Here is a 6,704-nt window from a genome sequence, read left to right on the forward strand (position 1 = left end):
ACATGCAGCCTCACAATATACCCCAATTAAGAATGCCATCTCACTGGCTCCAAACGATTATGTGCAATTAAGAGGGGCAGTCCGTTTAATTGACAATCAATTGTTGACTGACCGAATCTCTAATGGATAGACGCAATGTGGGCATGTTGAGTCTGTTTTACGTGTATTTTAATGAAGACTACTCCAAGGAGCTAACCGCATTGATCCCCCGTACACCGGTGCACGTGCGTGAAACACGACGTACACGAGCACAGTCAATGTTGGCTTCATGAGAACGGGCCGCATTTCGACGTGTTTTTGTGTAAGACGGCTCGTACGTGGTACCAATTAACGGCATCTGTTTTTCCTCTTTAAGACCCTCATTAATAAATCCCTCCTTACAACCCCATCAACCCGCCTCATAAAGCTGTCCAACCGTGTAGCGACATGGCTGCTCTGTCTTTACGCTGTAAAGTCAGGGGCGCTCTTGTGTGGTGTCACATAAAAAGTTTAAAAAATAATTTAAGAACGATACTATTGTGCGGTCCACACTAAAAAAAAATTAAGAACAGGACTCTTGTGCGGTTTCACATAAAAAATAATAATTTAAGAACGGGAATCTTGTGCGGTTTCAAATAAAAAAAATACTTTAAAACGGGAGTATTGTGCGGTTTCACATTACAAAAATTAACAACGGGATTCTTGTGCGGTTTCAATTAAAAAATACTTTGAGAACGGGACTCTTCTGCGGCTTCACATTAAAAAAAAATAATTTAAGAACGGAATCTAGTGCAGTTTTACATAAAAAATAATTTAAGAACGGAATCTTGTGCAGTTTCACATTAAAAAAAAATTTCACTGTAAATTTTGTGCTACCATTTGATTTATTTAGTTTTTATAGGATAACATAACTATTTTCAGCCCGCAAACCTTATTTCCATCACTGCTAAGTAGTCTTAAAACAACCTTTTCACTTTAAAAAATTGTCACCAAACCCTTTGCTCTATAATTATCAAAATGTAATTGTATTTTAATAAGATTCGACATGTAAATTATAAAACACACACCTAATTCGGGTTTTTTTTACTAGAAGATTACAAAAATATTTCTTTGTAAAGTTATTGCTTACATAGCTTTACTTCAAAGCTTTTTCTTAGCATGAAAAGTTTATCCCTGCTTTTCAGCTTAAAAAAATAATCTCTTTGACTTGTTTATTTACTGTGTTGATGTTTACTTTGTAGGTGTCCTTAATATTTATAAAGATGGATTAAAAATATACACGGAGAAAAATGAGTTTTGCTGATTTATTAAAAATCTCTTCAAATTTTTGATTATCCGGTTAAAACGGGATTGCAGGCCTTAAACGAATTAATTTACAAGATTTCTGATGAAATTCTAGATATTTTCGAATATATTAACACGTAATATAGAAAGTATACGATATAAGTGATAGATATAGAAATTAACTAAAAAATTATTAGTAACCCTGATAATTCATACTTTATAGTTCTGCAATCCCGTTTTTACCAACGAAAAATAATTTGCAGAGATTCTTAATAAATCAGCAATATTCGATTTTCTCTGTGTGAGTATATGTGCTTAATTTTGGCAATATCAGTTCGATTACAGAACCAATTTTGACGTTTTATAAACCTAATTTATTAAAAAATTTCAAACATTAATATATTTATCCAATTGAAAAATATGCTTTTTTGACTCTCTTTTTCTCATTACTATTAAAAATGAAAGTACATATTTTTTTTTGAACATTAGTATATACTGAATACACGGAAATAAATAAAAATAAAAACGGAATATCTGCTACGGAAATAAAATAAGAATTATTAGACCGTGCATGATCAATATCATTAAAGGTGTAGGAGGGGAGTATGGTGAAGATAATTTTCATAACGACCCTTTGCTGCAAAACAATGAACTAAGTGATGCCCCAAATGATTCAATTAAAGTAACTAAAATATTGAAAAACAAAATAGTGACCAACTCCAAAATGTAATAATAAAAACAATGGGCCCAATCCTAAAGATATTACTTAATTAAAAAGGGTCAATCTAGGTTTTTTCCGAGCGCACATAGAAGATTTCATTCACCTAATACAATATTACCACTGCCTTGGTTTCGGTCATACTTCCCTTAAATGTCTGAACAAAATGAACAAGCCCAGATGCACACACTGTGCAAAAAATCAAAGTACTTATTGTTTATTTTTATAATAAACATACTAGTTTAAATGGGAGGCTAAAATATCAATTTAGTGAGCATTATTTTAAGTATAACGTATCGACTAGAACCAATATATTTCTAAATATTAATAATTATAATAAAACATCACTTATTTTGAGTATTACATATTTATTCACCATATTACGTTGATGACGTTGGTCGCAAAAAGGTCGCTGCACAGTTGTCCATTCCAGATCTGGAATACAGCTGATTTGTAACAGTACCTCCATAATACACAATTTTATAACCATCACAAAAGCAGTAGTATGTATGGTAATTAGATTGAGTAGTTAATTGATAGATGGCGGTAGACATAAGGCTAACGCCAGGGCCCGCCAGATGATGCTAGTATGGCAGGTACTAGCGAGAGATATTATTGGACAGTGCAAGCGTCTGGAGGCTCAGAGATTTACCTATCCTCGGGTAAATGTAGTTGACCACACAGGTTATTGTAACGTAAATAAACGCAATTATATTAAGAACCTTTTACTGTTTTAAAGAGTTTCCAACACCCGAAGTCTGCATAAGTAAAGGCAGACACAACAACTGACACAACAATAATGTAGGTAAGTAGCTATCCATTTCAATAGGCATTTATCAATGTTGACTGTACAGTCAGCAACCATTTGCTGAAGAGCTTCTTGAATCATGTCAAAAAAAAAACAATGGGGCAATTCAACAATAAATCTTAGAGGAAAGTATTTTCAATACATTTCCAGAATGTTACTGAAATCTAAACAGCAACAAGATTTTAAATTTCATCTAAAAAAACACCGAAAATATTATAATTATACTTTTGCATATAAATAAAGAAATAACGAACACAATAACACAACCCCCACTACACACAAGCTAAGCTTTATCATTGTGGTACATCTTATATGTAACGTTATGTCAAATTATTACTATGAAAATTGTAACATATTTTCAGTAAATGATCTAATATTATCTTTTTTAATAAATAAAAATAAAAACATAACAATATTAGGATACAAAGTGGTATTTCATTCCAAGGTTTTCTTAAGGAATAGCTGTAACTCTCCCCAAATTCAGAATTTCGATGTCTGGAGAGAACAAGTAAATGGTTAATTAACTATATTATAGCAGTTTTATACATAATATAGCGAAAAAAAAAAAAACAATTTTCAGTGACCTTATCTTATAATATGCCGAATAAATAATTATAATATAAGTTTGGAACACCCACACAATTTGAAAAAAGAAAAAAAATTCTTCGGAGTTGAATCATGGAATTTTAAGTTGAATTTCAGAATTGAAGTTGAATTTTGGAATTGAAGTTGAATCTTGGAATTGAATCCGCAGCCTTCTTATAGCAAGGTGCTATACCAATCAGAAAGCCGCAGGTTCAACTCCCGTCGGCGGCATGTATTTTTCTTAGTTTTTTTTCAATTTGCGTAGATTTTTCAGGCTAATAATTATTGCGTAAAAATTATGTGTTATCCTTTGTGCTATGCATAAAAAAATCTTGTCTCTTAGACATTGGTTTATCATTAAACATAATAAAAAGTCAATGTGTAATTATCTTTCTCTTTTGTGCAAATGGAGATAATGTCCGCACTTGGATTTTCCGTGCTGAGGATTTATTTTTATTTTATTTATTATTTTTGTTTATTGCAGAAACAAACAGTACATAATTACATAGATGACAGTAGTTACAAAGTTATAAAAGTAAGTATAATAATTGGTACCAATGACATGTCGCTGACATATATACATAGGAGGTATATTATACATTTACGGTTAAGTTACATTTTTAAGTTAAGTTAATTAGTGTGCTGGGGAAGGAGAGAGGTGTGTGTGAGTGTTTGTGTGTGTGTACGTGTGCGTGTGTGTCTGTGTGTGGTTGTATGTGTTATGTTGGCAAATTCAGTGTGCTAAAAAAGTTTTTCTTAAATAGAGGGAGAGAATCAAAAAATATATCGGTACTTGTGCTTGAAGGTATGAATAATATAAAGAAACAGTAAATAAATTATGCAGTGTTTTTAAAATAATAATTAAAAACATAAATCATGCTGTTTTTAGTGCAGTTGAGTTGATTCGGTTTAGGTCCGAATTCGGTATCGGTGTATTTTATATTTCTGTTCTCTTTACGTTTTGTATTCAGCTTTTTATTTGCGATTTAAATGTTGTAATATTGTTATGATTTTTGAATGAGAGTGTGATTTTGTTGTAAACTTTTAGTACCATATTATAATAATATTCGATTTGTATTTGCTTTTTGGATATGTTTTTGACTCTGAGATCTAATGTTCATAATTAACGTATAAGTTGTTATTTCTTGTATTTTGTATTTATGAATAAAAAGAAATATTGATTCAGATTAGGGGTGTTTAATTGACGTGACGTTAAGATTGTTGGAGATTTGCTAATTAATGCCATCTTTAAATAAGTATTTCGCTAATAAACAATTAGATAATATTAATTAAGTGTTAATCTCAAGTGACCTACCAGGTAAGTATTGTACTGTATATTATCTATCACTATATACTATCACTGTAGAAATGTATTATAAGTTTGTACAGCGCCCTTGAGGTGATTTTGCACAAAAACGGCGCTATACAAGTCATCCAATAATAATAATAATAATAATTATTATTAAACACATGATTAAGTGATGGCGTTACAATACTAGATGATGAAGACCCTTTTGTCTTCGACAAGTTTATTCTAATTACGTGGTGCATTACACTTTAGAAGTTCATGTGGCCTCTCGCATTGATAAGATGTGTAATGCAAACCCTGGAAGACATACGGTCGGTATCAAGTTTGTTGGTTTAGCTCCGGACCACGAAGATAGCTCGGAGCGAGGAACACAGAGCTCGTATCACGTAGCTAAGTTTGGTTTGCTTGACACTATGTATGTTATCCGACTTGGGAAAATGCAGAGTGTGGAATTACGGGATCAATGTGAATAAACAAAGTGTATTTTTAGAGCAGCATGTTTTGAATTACAACAGATATTTTACATGCAGAATAGACAAAGATGATTTTTGATGCCAAGTGAATTTTATAACTAGTAGTTCTGTGAACAGTTTTGTAGATCTCGCATCCAAAAGTACTTTCTAATTTTCTTATATTTTTTTTAATAAATTAAATAAAATCACCAAATATTTCCTCTGAAATCGTAAAATTACTTACCTACTTATACCTACCTACTTAATTATAAACCATATATTTCATGTAACATTTTTATTTTAAATTTCATGAAAGGCTTTTTTTTTCTCCTTATTATCCGAGCCTCTTCAAGACCCGCATTAATAAATCCTTCCTACAGCCCCTACCTTAACCCGCCTCACAACGCCGAGATAACCGGGTGCACCATAGCTCCCTTGCTTTTATACTGTATATACAGGAGCGCTCTTGTGAGGTGTCATATAAAAATAATATGTGCAATTTTGTCGAAAGAAACGGCACTGGCAATATTCTTTTTTAAACATCCTTCGATCATGTAGATATCATGATATTGACAAAAAATGCCAACATGAATGTTTGAATAAACTCGGCGTTAGTTTGAAAAAAAAAAACTTTAATGAACCATTAAAACGGCCACAACGTACATACAAAAAATTTAAAGACATATGAATTTCAAAACTGTTCAGTTTAAATATGAATTCGCTACGCTCAGTCAATTAATACATGTGAAGGCGGAAACACTTGACGAGAAAACTAGTACCTTAATCAACAATTACTGCTTATGATATTTTTTCCACCTGTAAACAACTTTTTTTTTTTTTTTTTTTTTTTTTTTTTTTTTTTTTTTTTTTTTTTTTTTTTTTTTATAAATTTAATTTAGATTAAATTTGATAATATTATTATTAAGTTCTGCAAGTGTTTTAGTTTTTTATTATTGTGACAGCTGTTTCGGCTTACAAGGCCATTTTCAAACTGTGGTTAGTCCACATTGAGACGACGTTTTTATACTATTTCAAATGTAAATTTTGAAGGTGCATACATTGATTTATTACTGGTTACACCGATGACATGATCTATTGTTGGTTAAACCAATCTATGTTTTCCCCTCAGTAAATGGTAATGGGTTCTTAATTATTTACTAATGACTTTATTGCTATGAATTATTTGGGTGCATTATACTGCTTGGGTTTTGTGAAAATACTAAGAAGTGGTGAGTAAATTATTTTCCGTACTTTATTAATTAGTGTTAAATTTGGGTCATTCGTTCGTTTATTGATTTCTAATTGTTCAAGTAAATTTAATCTAATGCCCTTTTTTTCTATATGCAATGGTTTAGGACCCTTGTTGTTAAGTGGGTTATGATTATTCACCAAGAGATGTTCTGCGAATTTTGAGGATGTGTTTTTATTATTATAACATCGTATATGTTCTTGGAATCTAGTTGAGAATGCCCTCCCCGTTTGTCCGATGTAAGTGGCGTTACAATCGGCGTGGTCACATTTTAATTCATATATGCCACTGTTATTGAGTATAGGGATTTTACTTTTAGA

This window comes from Hesperophylax consimilis, chromosome 15, assembly GCF_061612785.1.
Source record: "Hesperophylax consimilis isolate HC1 chromosome 15, BYU_Hcon_1.0, whole genome shotgun sequence".
NCBI classification, from domain to species: domain Eukaryota; kingdom Metazoa; phylum Arthropoda; class Insecta; order Trichoptera; family Limnephilidae; genus Hesperophylax; species Hesperophylax consimilis.